The sequence below is a fragment of the Rhinoraja longicauda genome, chromosome 35 (assembly GCF_053455715.1).
Source record: "Rhinoraja longicauda isolate Sanriku21f chromosome 35, sRhiLon1.1, whole genome shotgun sequence".
NCBI lineage: Eukaryota > Metazoa > Chordata > Chondrichthyes > Rajiformes > Arhynchobatidae > Rhinoraja > Rhinoraja longicauda.
In genome coordinates this window covers 2808373-2823085 of record NC_135987.1, presented here as the reverse complement: position 1 = coordinate 2823085, position 14713 = coordinate 2808373, and the positions used below count along the sequence as shown (strand labels likewise).

The window sequence follows — 14713 nt, the reverse complement described above, 5'->3', positions numbered from 1 at the left end:
AGGACCGGATGATGTTTCCCCCTCTACCCTCAAGCTCTGTGCTGAACAACTGGCACCGATCTACACAGACATTTTCAACCAGTCCCTGCAAACCTGCACTGTCCCTGCCTGCTTCAAGGTCTCCACTATTGTCCCTGTACCCAAAAGGACAAGGATCACTGGTCTTAATTGTTGTACTTCGTGGTCCGGTATCTGTTGTACCTTTGTTATGACTCTGGACGGACCACAAGTACACGTGTTTAAAAGGTTATAATGCTGGAGCTTAAATCCAGGCTGTTTATTCCGTGGCCACCTGGAACCAGTGGCCACCTAATCACCTCATTCTCTTATATAAACATTACTACACAGGCAAACAAAGTAGTCCTTGTGATACAACAAAGTAGTCCCTGCAATATCACAACATCCCCCTTGTCTTATATAAAATCTTTGTTTTGTCTACTTTTTTTGTTTGTTTTTTTTTCTTTACCATTCTAGGGCTAAAATATATTTAACAAACAAAACCAAAAACACAATTGCTTTTTGCGCCTTCATGGTGGTCACTCATCTCCGTGTGGTCACTCACTCATCTCCGGGTGGTCACTCACTCATCTCTGGGTGGTCACTCACTCATCTCCATGTGGTCACTCACTCCGGGTGGTCACTCATCTCCGGGTGGTCACTCATCACCGGGTGGTCACTCATCACCGGGTGGTCACTCACTCCGGGTGGTCACTCACTCATCTCCGGGTGGTCACTCACTCATCTCCGGGTGGTCACTCATCACCGGGTGGTCAGTCACTCCGTGTGGTCACTCACTCATCTCCGGGTGGTCACTCACTCATCTCCGGGTGGTCACTCACTCATCTCCGGGTGGTCACTCATCACCGGGTGGCCACTCATCACCGGGTGGTCACTCACTCCGGGTGGTCACTCGTCTCCGGGTGGTCCCTCACTCCGGGTGGTCACTCGTCTCCGGGTGGTCACTCACTCATCTCCGGGTGGTCCCTCACTCCGGGTGGTCACTCGTCTCCGGGTGGTCAATCACTCATCTCCGGGTGGTCACTCATCTCCGGGTGGTCACTCACTCATCTCCGGGTGGTCACTCATCACCGGGTGGCCACTCACTCCGGGTGGTCACTCACTCCGGGTGGTCACTCATCTCCGGGTGGTCACTCACTCCGGGTGGTCACTCACGCATCTCCGGGTGGTCACTCACTCATCTCCGGGTGGTCACTCACTCCAGGTGGTCACTCACTCATCTCCGGGTGGTCACTCACTCCAGGTGGTCACTCACTCATCTCCGGGTGGTCACTCACTCCGGGTGGTCACTCACTCTGGGTGTTCACCCATCTCCGGGTGGTCACTCACTCATCTCTGGGTGGTCACTCACTCATCTCTGGGTGGTCACTCATCTCCGGGTGGCCACGCACTCCGGGTGGTCACTCACTCATCTCCGGGTGGTCACTCACTCATCTCCGGGTGGTCACTCATCACCGGGTGGTCACTCATCTCCGGGTGGTCACTCACTCATCTCTGGGTGGTCACTCATCATCGGGTGGTCACTCACTCATCTCCGTGAGGTCACTCATCTCTTGGTGGTCACTCATCTCTTGGTGGTCACTCACTCGTCTCCGGGTGGTCACTCACTCTGGGTGGTCACTTACTCCGTGTGGTCACTCACTCCGGGTGGTCACTCATCTCCGGGTGGTCACTCACTCCGGGTGGTCACTCACTCATCTCCGGGTGGTCACTCACTCATCTCCGGGTGGCCACTCATCACCGGGTGGTCACTCATCACCGGGTGGTCACTCGTCTCCGGGTGGTCCCTCACTCCGGGTGGTCACTCGTCTCCGGGTGGTCACTCACTCATCTCCGGGTGGTCCCTCACTCCGGGTGGTCACTCGTCTCCGGGTGGTCAATCACTCATCTCCGGGTGGTCACTCACTCATCTCCGGGTGGTCACTCATCACCGGGTGGCCACTCACTCCGGGTGGTCACTCACTCCGGGTGGTCACTCATCTCCGGGTGGTCACTCACTCCGGGTGGTCACTCATCTCGGGGTGGTCACTCACTCATCTCCGGGTGGTCACTCACTCCAGGTGGTCACTCACTCATCTCCGGGTGGTCACTCACTCCGAGTGGTCACTCACTCTGGGTGGTCACCCATCTCTGGGTGGTCACTCACTCATCTCCGGGTGGTCACTCACTCATCTCTGGGTGGTCACTCATCTCCGGGTGGTCACGCACTCCGGGTGGTCACTCACTCATCTCCGGGTGGTCACTCACTCCGGGTGGTCACTCATCACCGGGTGGTCACTCATCTCCGGGTGGTCACTCACTCATCTCTGGGTGGTCACTCATCATCGGGTGGTCACTCACTCATCTCCGTGTGGTCACTCATCTCTTGGTGGTCACTCATCTCTTGGTGGTCACTCACTCGTCTCCGGGTGGTCACTCACTCCGGGTGGTCACTCACTCCGTGTGGTCACTCACTCCGGGTGGTCACTCACTCCGTGTGGTCACTCACTCCGGGTGGTCACTCATCTCCGGGTGGTCACTCACTCCGGGTGGTCACTCACTCCGGGTGGTCACTCACTCATCTCCGGGTGGTCCCTCATCTCCGGGTGGTCACTCACTCCGGGTGGTCACTCACTCCGTGTGGTCACTCATTCCGGGTGGTCACTCACTCCGTGTGGTCACTCATCTCCGGGTGGTCCCTCATCTCCGGGTTCACCGTGAAGCAGTCTCAGGTTTCCGAGCGTGGGCCTGCACAGGTGCTGGGCCGCGATGTGGGCCTTCACACACCTCCCTCAGCAGCTTGCAACGTCCCGTCGGCAGCTCGGCGCTGACTACTGATCAGGTAATTATACATACATATATTGGCCCTGTCGAGTTGCAATCCTAGCGTCCCTTACCGAGCTGGAAACTTTTTTGTTTCCTTTAGGGCTCTATTTTTTTTTTCTTGTTAACCTTTTTGCTTGGGGTTTCGTCTTTACCTTTCTAGGCTAATCACCAAACCGCTGCCACCATGTTGTACTTCGTGGTCCGGTATCTGTTGTACCTTGGTTATGACCCTGGACGGACCACAAGTACACGTGTTTAAAAGGTTATAATGCTGGAGCTTAAATCCAGGCTGTTTATTCCGTGGCTACCTGGAACCAGAGTGGCCACCCAATCACCTCATTCTCTTATATAGACATTACTACACAGGCAAACAAAGTAGTCCTTGTGATACAACAAAGTAGTCCCTGTAATATCACAATATTAATGACTACAGGCCTGTCGCACTGACCTCTGTAGTCATGAAGACCTTTGAAAGACTTGTGCTGGCCCAGCTGAAAAACATCACAAACCCCTTGCTGGACCCCCTGCAGTTTGCATACAGGGCCAGTAGATCGGTGGATGACGCGGTCAACCTAGGCCTGCACTTCATCCTCCAGCACCTAGACCACAAGGGGACCTATGCCAGGATTCTGTTTGTGGGCTTTAGCTCTGCATTTAACACCATTGTGCCAGAGCTACTACACTCCAAACTCTCCCAGCTGACTGTGCCTGAACCCCTCTGTCAGTGGATCATCAACTTCCTGACAGACAGGAAGCAGCATGTGAGGCTGGGAAAGCACATCTCGGACCCGCAGACCCTCAGCATAGGAGCACCGCAAGGCTGCGTACTCTCCCCTCTCCTTTACTCTCTCTACACCAACGACTGCACCTCCACAGACTCCTCTGTCAAGCTCCCCAAGTTTGCGGATGACACAACCCTGATTGGACTGATCCAGGATGGGGAGGAATCTGCCTACAGAGGGGAAGTGACACAGCTGGCGTCCTGGTGCCATCGCAACAACCTGGAGCTCAATGATCTCAAGACAGTGGAACTAATTGTAGACTTTAGGAGAGCTCCCCCTCCTCTCCCCCCACTCACCATCAACAACACCACAGTCACATCTGTGGAGTCATTTGAAACCATCATCTCCTGGGACCTTAAATGGGGGGGCCACCATCGACTCCACAGCCAAAAAGGCCCAACAGAGGATGTACTTCCTGCGGTAACTGAGGAAACACAATCTGCCACAGGCAATGATGGTCCAATTCTATACTGCTATCATTGAGTCCATCCTCACCTTCTCCATCATGGTCTGGTTTGGCTCAGCCACCAAGCACGACATCCGGAGGCTGAAACGGATCGTTCGCACAGCTGAGAAGGTTGTTGGCTGCAACCTTCCCCCCATTGACGAACTGTACACTGCAAGGGCCTGGAAGCGAGCGGACAAGATCATCTCTGACCCCTCTCACCCTGGCCACAAACTCTTCGAAGCACTTCCCTCTGGAAGGTGACTCCGGACTGTCAAAGCAGCCACAGCCAGACATAAAAACAGATTTTTTTCCACGAGTAGTAGCTCTACTCAACAACCAAAAGTCTGTAGCCTCCTTTTGCTCTGGTGTTTTATTTCATTCTTCACATGTGTAAATTATAATGTTTTATTCTTAATTGTTTACTGTATGTTGTGTTGTTGCTTGCCGGCAAAGCACCAAGGCAAATTCCTTGTATGTACAGTATACATACTTGGCTAATAAAATGTATTCAATTCAATTCAATTCAATCGCTTCTGAACATGAATAGACAGTCCCTCCCTTCCCCTCCCCCTTCCCAGATCTCCCTCTATCTTCCTGTCTCCACCTATATCCTTCCTTTGTCCCGCCCCCCCTGACATCATTCTGAAGAAGGGTCTCGACCCGAAACGTCACCCATTCCTTCTCTCCTGAGATGCTGCCTGACCTGCTGAGTTACTCCAGCATTTTGTGAATGAATAGACAGGGTCCCTCAGCATGAATCAATGGCACTTCCTCCCACACCAGTCATTTGAGCCATGTATTTCACTCTGTGCCAATTTCTCTTAGGAATCAACCCTGAGAATATTATCCTTGAGGTTTTGCATTTTAGTTACAGATGTAGACCGCCAAGGTCTCTCAGAGACCCCTCACTTCACGCGATGCCATTGATTCCTTCATGCACCACGGTGCTGGGATGATCCCCACCACTATCCAAAGAGACACGATCTGGAAACGTACCTCACGCATGTCCAACTTCCAGCAAGCCACCTCCTCTGCTGGAATTTTAACCTGTCCTTCCAGTAGAATTACTGCCTTACAGCGCCAGAGACCTGGGTTCGATCCTGACTACCTGCCTGTCTGTACGGAGTTTGTACGTTCTCCCCGTGGCCTGCGTGGGTTTTCTCCGAGATCTTCGGTTTCCTCCCACACTCCAAAGACGGACAGGTTTGTCGGTTAATTGGCTTGGTGTAAATATAAAAATTGTCCCTCGTGTGTGTAGGGTAGTGTTAGTGTCAATGTGCAGGGATAGGTGGTCGGTGAGGACTCGGTGGGCCGAAGGGCCTGTGTCCACGCTGTATCTCTAAACTAAAAACTTTCCACCTTCAGCTGTCCGAGTTCTCCAATAGATTGTTCGATGGTTATGTGGAGAATGTTGAGTTGCTACATGTTTTATTTCATGGCACACCCTAAAAATCTCTCATTGTTCTTCTGCATCTCACTCAGGCACCTCCTCCTTGGGGTGTTCACCAAGGAAGAGTTGCAACTACGCACGTTCGCTCGCCAGCGAGGGTCCTGCCCTACCCCAAGGCAGACTGGCACATTATATTCCTACCACAGCCATGGAATACAGTTTAGTTTAGTTTTGTCCATTGTCACCTGTACCGAGGTACAGTGAAAAGCCATTGTTGCGTGCAACCCAGTCAGCGGAAAGACAAGACATGATTCCAATCGAGCCATTCACTGTGTACAGATACATGATAAGGGAATAATGTTTAGTGCCAGATAAAGTCTGAGGGTCACCAATAGGGTTGCCAACTATCTCACTCCCAAATAAGGGACAAGGTGACGTCACCGCCCTGCGCCCCATGTGACCTCACCCAGCCAGCGGCCACGTGCTCCCGCTCCACCAATGGCGGCCGCCCGGGCCGGGAGGGGGGTTGCTACACAACCTCCGTTAGGCGGTGCCTGGGCCTCCAGGCCTACACTGTCCGGACCTACAGTGTCCAGGCCTACTGTGTCCGGGCCTACAGCTTCCGGGCCTACAGCATCCAGGCCTAAAGCGTCCGGGCCTACAGCGCCCCCCCCCCCCCCCTGGGCCTAATATGGGATAAGGGCGGTCCCGTATGGGATAAACCAATTTAGCCCAAAATACGGAATGTCCCGGCTAATACGGGACAGTTGGCAACTCTAGTCACCAATGAGGTAGATAGTAGTTCAGGAATGCTCTTAGGACTACAGTGTGGCAAAGTACATGGATTGGCCCACAGTTAATCACTACATCTGTTGTAGAAACACAAAGGAGTCCAGAAATCCCTGAAAGTGACTTAGCAAGTAAATGGAGTGGTAAAGGGTGGCAGAGACAGAGACAAAGGTGGCTGCAGCCTTAAATTCCCCCAACAGCGGCCTTCCTGTGCCCCCACTGCTACCGTGTGTGTGGCTCACACATCGGACCCGTGAGCCACACTCCATCCCACAAGACACGAGACTGTACCACCATGCTATCATCATCTACAATGGGCCACCACTGCCAAAGATGGCATTAGGTATTCTTGCCTTCATCGGTCAGGGCATTGAGAAGAAGAGTCAGGAAGTCATGATGCAGCTTTATAGGATTTTAAAGATAGACACAAAAAGCTGGAGGGACTCAGCGAGTCGGGCAGCATCTCTGGAGAAAGGAAATGGGTGACGTTTCGGGTCGAGACCCTTCTTTTTGGTTAGGCCGCGTTTGGAGTATTGTGTGCAGTTCTGGTCATCCCATTACAAGAACTACATGGAGGCTTTGGAAAGGGTGCAGAGAAGGTTTACCAGAATGATGTGTAGAAAGGAACTGCAAATGCTGGTTTATACTGAAGATAGACGTAGTGCTGGAGTACTCCAGAGCTTTATGTCTATTTACCAGAACAATGCCTGGATTAGAGGTTGTTAGCTACAAGGTGAGGTCCTCAACAGACTTGCATTGTTTTCTCTGGAAGCCGGAGAGACCTGATAGAAGTATACACAATGATGAGAGGCATAGATAGAGTAGATGGTCAGAATCTTACTCCCAGGATGGGAAAAATCAAATACTAGAGGGCATAGCTTTACAGTGAGAGAGGCAAAGTTTAAAGGAGATGTGCAGGACAAGTCTTTTTTAAACACAGAGGGTGGTGGGTGCCTGGAAGGTGCTGCCAGGGGTGGTGGTTCAAGCAGAAACATTAGTGGCATTTAAAATACTTTTGAATAGGCATATAGATATACAGGGACTGGAGGGATATGGGTAGGGTTGCCAACTGTCCCGTATTAGCCAGGACATCCCGTATTTTGGGCTAAATTGGTTTGTCCCGTACGCCTTTGTCCCGTAGTAGGCCCGGACGCTGTAGGCCCGGACGCTGTAGGCCCGGACAGTGTAGGTCTGGACAGTGTAGGTCCGGAGGCCCGGGCGCCGCCTAACTGAGGTTGCGTAGCAACCCGCCTCCTGGCCCGGGTGGCCGCCATTGGTGGAGCGGGAGCACGTGGCCGCTAGCTGGGTGAGGTCACGTGGGGCGCGGGGCGGTTACGTCACCTTGTCCCTTATTTGGGAGTGCGATAGTTGGCAACCCTAGATATGGGTTAAGCGCAGGTACATAAGTGGTGGGTTTGGCATCATGTTCGGCACAGACATTGTGGGCTGAAGGTGATCTGGGGGTCCATGTGCCACCGGGTGGTGCCATACAGTGGCAGCCTCGCCAACAGTCGGTCTTGTCCCTTTTCTCTTGCTGTTTTTAGTCTGTTGTTAAATGTATGTTTTAGTGGATCTTTAGTTTTGTATTATGTGGGGGGTGGGGGAATTTTTTTTAAACCTCGTTCCTCGACGGAGATGCGATTTTTCCCGTGTCATATCTCCGTCCGTACTGCGGCCTAACCTCATGGAGCTGGCAGCCCCTTGGTTCGGGACCGACTTCGGGAGCCCCAACCGCAGGAGCTTCGACCGCCCCAATCGCGGGGGCTTCGATCGCCCCGACTGCGGATGGTTCAACTGCCCCGACCGCGGGGGTAAAGGAGGGAAGAAGATAAGACTTTATTGCCTTCCATCACAGTGCGCTGTGGTGGATGTTTATGTGAAATTTTATGTAATTGTGTGTCTTGTTACTTTTCTTGGTACGACTGAAAATGGCAAATCAAGTTCTTTGTATGTTCTTCTTACATACTTGGCTAATAAATATCCTTGTAATTCCTGTAATGTGTGGAGTCTGGGAGCTAGAGGTGGTTGGGCTATCCTTACTCCTCCTGTTCTCGGTTTCTGCTGGGGTCTTGATGGTGCGAGCTGGTTGGTTGACGTTTCCAGGGCAGTCATTGCCAACTACCCCTCTTATTGCCCTTGCAGAGGTATAGGCTTGTGCTGCACTGTTCTATGTTCAGGAAAAAGAATTGCAGATGCTGGTTTAAATCGAGCGTAGACACAAAAAGCTGGAGTAACTCAGCGGGTCAGGCAGCATCTCGGGAGAGAAGGAATGGGTGACATTTTGGGTCAACACCCAACATCACCCATTCCTTCTCTCCCGAGATGCTGCCTGGCCCGCTGAGTTACTCCAGCTTTTTGTGTCTTCCTGTTCTATGTTCATGTGAGTCTACAGAGTGAGCACATCCTCCTTTAGCTCTCTCTCCACAGACGCTGCCCCACCTGTCGAGTATTTCCAGCGTTCTTCGTTCAAATTCAGTTAACGTCTAACTTTGGAGGACGACGAGAGATTCTTCCCGTTGAGATAGTGGAGTCCTTGTGAAGATGGTGCACAGGTCTGTGGGTAATATGCATCAGGCGGAGGGAGCCACCGCATTGTGTTGGTGTCTGTTGACAGAGAAGGAAGGGTGACCATTGATGGGTCAAAACAGGTCAGGCAAGCAGCCAGGAGGGCTTCGTGTGTATCTGACCTTCTAATAGGAACACGTGGTAAAGTGTAGCAGTGCTCATCCATAAGTTCATAAGTTAGAGTCATGGAGTCATAGAGTGATACAGCATGGAAACAGGCCCTTCGGCCCAACTTGCCCACACCTGCCAACTACACTAGTCCCAGCTACACTAGTCCCACCTGCCCACGTTTGGTCCATATCCCTCCAAACCTCTAGGAGCAGAATTAGTTCATTCGGCCCATCAGGTCTACTCCACCATTCAATCATGGCTGATCTATCTTTCTCTCTCAACACCATTCTCCTGTCCTTCTCCCCAGAACCCCTGACCATACTAATCAATCCTTCACCTAGTGTAGCAAATACAGTTCAAAGTCTGGCTTTGCAAACTCGGATGGAATCATTGCCATACCATGTGGAAAAAGGCCCATAAGTTAGAGTCATGGAGTCATAAAGTGATACTGTGTGGAAACAGGCCCTTCGGCCAACTTGCCCACACCGCCCAACATGTCCCATCTACACGAGCCCCAATTGCCTGTGTTTGGCCCATATCCCTCTAAACCTGTCCTACCTGTCTCAATGTTTCTTAAATGTTTCCTCAACTACCTCCTCCGGCAGTTCGCTTCAGACACCCACCACCCTTTGTGTGAAAAAGTCACCCCTCAGGTTCCTATTATATCTTCCCCCCCTCACCTTAAACCTATGTCCTCTGGTCCTCGATTCTACTACTCTGGAAAAGAGACTGTGCATCTCCCTGATCTATTCCTCTCATGATTTTATACACCTCTATAAGATCAATCTTCAGCCTCCTGCGCTCCATGGAATAGTCCCAGCCTGCTCAACCTCCCCCTCATAATATAGAAAGCTGCAGCATGCAGTGAATGCAGTGTTGGGGTTGTGCTCTGCGGATCAGTGTACAGATTTGCACTGCCGACAGTGCACACTGTGGATACCAGCTGCACAGCACTGGCTCTGCTCCTTCTGTGTTCCCGGTCCTGTTTCGGAGCAGCACCGGCTCTGCACTGTTTTGTCTTCACTGTGCACTGCACTATCTCCACAATACCCTGGTTCTTCACTGCACTGCCTGGGGCCTGCTCCACTCTGGTTGTGCACTGCATTGGTTGTACACAGCTTTGGTCTGGATCTGCACCGCTCCAGCTCTGCACTAGTTCTACAGTAGTGCACCACTCCACCCCATCTCTGCATTCGTTCTGCTCCATTTGTACGCTGGATCTGCACTAGCTGTGCGTTTCACTAGTTCTGCAACAGTCGTGCGTTGCACTAGTCCTGCAACAGTCGTGCATTGCACTAGTCCTGCCACAGTTGTGTTGCACTAGTCCTGCAACAGTTGTGTTGCACTAGTATTGCGTTGCACTAGTCCTGTGACAGTTGTGCTGCACTAGTATTGTGTTGCACTAGTCCTGCAACAGCTGTGTTGCACTAGTATTGCGTTGCACTAGTCCTGCAACAGTTGTGTTGCACTAGTATTGCGTTGCACTAGTATTGTGTTGCACTAGCCCTTCAACCGTTGTGTTGCACTAGTATGGTGTTGCTCTAATCCAGCAACAACAGTTGTGTTGCACTAGTCCTGCAACAGTTGTGTTGCACTAGTCCTGCAACAGTTGTGTTGCACTAGTCCTGCAACAGCTGTGTTGCACTACTATTGTGTTGCACTAGTCCTGTGACAGTTGTGTTGCACTAGTATTGCATTTCACTAGTCCTGCAACAGTTGTGTTGCACTAGTATTGCATTGCACTAGTCCTGCAACAGTTGTTTTGCACTAGTATTGCATTACACTAGTCCTGCAACAGTTGTGTTGCACTAGTATTGTGTTGCATTAGTCCTGCAACAGTTGTGTTGCACTAGTCCTGCAAACATTTTGTTGCACTAGTATTGTGTTGCACTAGTCCTGCAACAGTTGTGTTGCACTAATATTGCATTTCACTAGACCTGTGACAATTGTGTTGCAATAGTATTGCATTGCACTAGTCCCGCAACAGTTGTGTTGCACTAGTATTGTGTTGCACTAGTCCTGCAACAGTTGTGTTGCACTAGCATTACATTAGTCCTGCAACAGTTGTGTTGCACTAGTATCGCATTGCACTAGTCCTGCAACGGTTGAGTTGCACTAGTATTGCATTGCACTAGTCCTGTGACAGTTGTGTTGCACTAGTCCTGCAGCAGTTGTGTTGCACTAGTATTGCGTTGCACCAGTCCTGCAACACTTGTGTTGCACTAGTCCTGCAACAGTTGTGTTGTATTAGTCCTGCAACAGTTGTGTTGCACTAGTCCTGCAACAGTTGTGTTGCACTAGTCCGGCAACAGTTGTGCTGCACTAGTATTGCGTTGCACGAGTCCTGTGACAGTTGTGTTGCACTAGTCCTGCGACAGTTGTGTTGCACTAGTATTGCATTGCACTAGTCCTGCGACAGTTGTGTTGCACTAGTATTGTGTTGCACTAGTCCTGCAACAGTTGTGTTGCACTAGTATTGTGTTGCACTAGTCCTGCAACAGTTGTGTTGCACTAGTCCTGCAACAGTTGTGTTGCACTAGTATTGTGTTGCACTAGTCCTGCAACAGTTGTGTTGCACTAGTCCTGCAACAGTTGTGTTGCACTAGTATTGCTTTGCACTAGTCCTGTGACAGTTGTGTTGCACTAGTCCTGCAAAAGTTGTGTTGCACTAGTATTGTGTTGCACTAGTATTGTGTTGCACTAGTATTGCGTTGCACTAGTCCTGTGACAGCTGTGTTGAACTAGTCCTGCAACAGTTGTGTTGCACTAGTATTGCGTTGCACTAGTCCTGCAACAGTTGTGTTGCACTAGTATTGCGTTGCACTAGTCGTGCAACAGTTGTGTTGCACTAGTATTGTGTTGCACTAGTCCTGTGACAGCTGTGTTGCACTAGTCCTGCAACAGTTGTGTTGCACTAGTATTGCGTGCACTAGTCCTGCAACAGTTGTGTTGCACTAGTATTGCATTGCACTAGTCCTGCAACAGTTGTGTTGCACTAGTATTGCGTTGCACTAGTCCTGTGACAGTTGTGTGTTACACTAGTATTGAGTTGCACTAGTCCTGCAACAGTTGTGTTGCACTAGTATTGCGTTGCACTAGTCCTGTGACAGTTGTGTGTTACACTAGTATTGCGTTGCACTAGTCCTGTGACAGTTGTGTGTTACACTAGTTCCGCACGAGTTGTGCATTGCGCTGTCTGTGCGTCAGTGTTACGTCGCGCTGTCGCTCCGCCTGTGTCGCGCCGGGGCGGGCACGCGCTCGGGAGCCGGAAGTGTCGGGAGTGGCGGAGCGGACGGACAGACAGACAGCAGGTAACCGCGGCCCGGGGTGTGGGGGGGGGGGGGGGACTGACCGCGGGGCGGGGGGCCCGGCCGCTGGGTGGGTGGGTGGGTGGAGGGGTGTGTGGAGGGGAGGGCAGGGCAAGGCCGGGGTCCCGGACCGCGGGGGAGAGGAGCCTGTCCCCGGGCCCGCGCCTGTTGCAGTGGCCGCGACGGGAGCGCCAGTCCCCGGCTTTGATGTGGGAGCGGCCGCGCAGCGCTTGGCCCCGGCCCCGCCTCACACACACCCACCTCCACCCTCTCACACTCACCCTCTCACACACACACACTCACCCTCTCACACTCACACACACACCCACCTCCACCCTCTCACACTCACCCTCTCACACACACACACTCACCCTCTCACACTCACACATTCCCACTCACACCCACCTCTGTGTACTCTGGCAGTCACTGGAACTGCTGATTACTTTAATTAGTCTCATTAAGCACTGTGCTCTGGCAATCTCTGGGACTGCTGGCCACTAGTTAGCCTCACTAACTAACCCCTGTAGGCTCCAACACTGGGACTGCTGGCCACTAGTTAGCCTCACTAACTAACCCCTGTAGGCTCCAACACTGGGACTGCTGGCCACTAGTTAGCCTTACTAACCGCTGTAGGCTCCAACACTGGGACTGCTGGCCACTAGTTAGCCTCACTAACTAACCCCTGTAGGCTCCAACACTGGGACTGCTGGCCACTAGTTAGCCTCACTAACCCCTGTAGGCTCCAACACTGGGACTGCTGGCCACTAGTTAGCCTCACTAACCCCTGTAGGCTCCAACACTGGGACTGCTGGCCATTAGTTAGCCTCACTAACCCCTGTAGGCTCCAACACTGGGACTGCTGGCCACTAGTTAGCCTCACTAACCCCTGTAGGCTCCAACACTGGGACTGCTGGCCACTAGTTAGCCTCACTAACCCCTGTAGGCTCCAACACTGGGACTGCTGGCCACTAGTTAGCCTCACTAACCCCTGTAGGCTCCAACACTGGGACTGCTGGCCACTAGTTAGCCTCACTAACCCCTGTAGGCTCCAACACTGGGACTGCTGGCCACTAGTTAGCCTCACTAACCCCTGTAGGCTCCAACACTGGGACTGCTGGCCACTAGTTAGCCTCACTAACCCCTGTAGGCTCCAACACTGGGACTGCTGGCCACTAGTTAGCCTCACTAACCCCTGTAGGCTCCAACACTGGGACTGCTGGTCACCAGCTAGTCTCACTAACCAGTGCAGTCTCTGGCAATCACTGTGACTGCTAGTCACTGGTTATTAACTGCTGTTGGCTAATTGGTTTCTACAAAAATTGTTCCCAGTGTGTAGGTTAGAAGTCGTGAGCGGGTGACCACTGGTCTGTGGTGGGCCGAAGGGCCTGTCTCCACACTGTGTCTCTGAACCAACGTTTCTCAACCTTTTTTACCCTTGCAGAACCCTTGAAATAATTTACATGTCTCAGGGAACCCCTACGTAAAAATTATTATATTTTAAAGTTAATCTCTTTCTCTTTCATAAACTTAAAGTTCATAACGCAAACATGACATATTTTTTCTGATAACTGGTTTAAGCAAAAAATAACTTATGTTTTTCTCAAGTTTATTGACAATGACAAAAAAAAACTGAAATCAACCGGCTTTTTCAAGGGACCTCATCAGTTTTCATTCCCACAAAAAATCAACCAAATCTGTAAACACAAAAAATAAACATAAATAACCAAAATCATATATAACACATATAAACATTTCTGTAAAACAAAAAATGTAAAAAGAGATGAATAACTTGCTAAATAACACTTAAATAAAACTGAAGCAAATAGAGGCAAACCTTGGAGGAGAGAGCGAGAGAGAGAGAGAGAAAACAACACACATAATCTCCAGATATTTATTCACAAAATGCTGGAGTGACTCAGCAGGTCAGGCAGCATCTCAGGAGAGAAGGAATGGGTGACATTTCGGGTCGAGACCCTTGAAAAGAGTCTCGACACGAAATGTCACCCATTCCTTCTCTCCCGAGATGCTGCCTGACCTGCTGAGTTACTCCAGCATTTTGTGAATAAATACCTTCGATTTGTACCAGCATCTGCAGTTATTTTCTCATAACACATAATCTCCAGGGCCTGTCCACTGACCACGAAAGGCCGTTTCACACTGCCGCCATATAGACGTCGCTAAATATATGCCCTATAATTATTATACTTTTAAATGATATGAGGTTGAAGACTATTATAATACCCAAGAATTTTCCAAGAATATGCCGTACGTGTATAATAAAATTACAAACATGAAATTGAACACAAAAATGACTCAAAAATGCATTAGCAAGAATTAGCAAGAATGTGCATTTCTGCTCTACCTTGGTTCCAGTCCTGGGGAAAACAAACCCACATATGACCACTAATTGCAGTAATTTAGAGTATAATGTCATCTATAATGTTGGCCTTCATAACAAGAGGAGTTGAGTATAGGAGCAAAGAGGTCCTACTGCAGT

General features: G+C 50.8%; 1 protein-coding gene across 1 annotated transcript in view; it reads left to right on the top strand.

Moving 5' to 3' along the window:
• The first annotated feature begins 12138 nt into the window (after positions 1-12138).
• Positions 12139-14713, top strand: part of LOC144610078 (annexin-B12-like) — a 71338-nt gene continuing 68763 nt past the window's right edge. The window contains exon 1 of the mRNA XM_078428606.1: positions 12139-12219. The gene's annotated coding sequence lies outside the window, so the exon portion shown is untranslated. The remainder of the gene's footprint in view (positions 12220-14713) is intronic.